Below are 804 nucleotides of genomic sequence, written 5' to 3'. Positions count from 1 at the left end.
GCTCGCACTCTTCGGCTGCTGCCCAGCAGAGACGTGGCAGTGCAGGCTGATGCGCTCATCACCCCGCGACGCCGGCGGGGAGGGAGGGGAGGAGGAAGGGCACAGCCCCGCCCAGGAAGGGCGAGGGAAGCAGGCGGGCCGCCGCCATCTTGGGAGTGGCACAGCGCCTGGCGCCTTTCCCTGCCCGGCGGGTGGGTGCGGGAGAAGCTGCTCCTTAATGAAGGGGCAGGTTCCTTCCAGGCAGAGGAGGGCTGTGGGGTCCAGCTAGGACACCTGGGTCCCCTGCAAAGCTACGTGTGGTGAGGCACAGAGGCCACAGCTGGTGTTCAGGCCCTTCACAGCCTGGAGAAGCTCAAAATGCATGAAGTGTTTCATAAAGACACGCATGCCCAGGGTCCTTCCTTGTCTGAGACTGGCTTAAAAAAGCAGGAGGTGTTTAATAGACACAGATGCCCGGGTCTTTGTTTTCTTTGCCCCTGGTTTCAGAGTTGCCCGGGTGCCTTTGGGTCACCCGCACAAACTTTTCCAAGGCTACCAACTTCGCCCCCCTCCCATGGGAATGCTTACATAAGGGCCTGGCCCCAAGCATTGGGGCCCGTAAGGAAAACACCATTTTCCCCCAGAGTGGCAACACTCTTGTGAGAGCTGGCAGCATCCACACCACAGCGCAGGGGCCCTCCGTTTAGGGGCATCCCAGATGAGTTCAGGGCTAGCAGGGGGGGACCATACTGTCCAAGCTCTATGTTCTTTCGCAGCATCTGATGACAAGGGTAAGTAATGGGGGTCCTGATAGTCTTCCTAATC

Source organism: Gavialis gangeticus, unplaced genomic scaffold, assembly GCF_001723915.1.
Source record: "Gavialis gangeticus isolate Ggan-Ray unplaced genomic scaffold, GavGan_comp1, whole genome shotgun sequence".
Classification (NCBI taxonomy): Eukaryota; Metazoa; Chordata; order Crocodylia; family Gavialidae; genus Gavialis; species Gavialis gangeticus.
Note: the sequence above shows the minus strand (reverse complement) of the source record.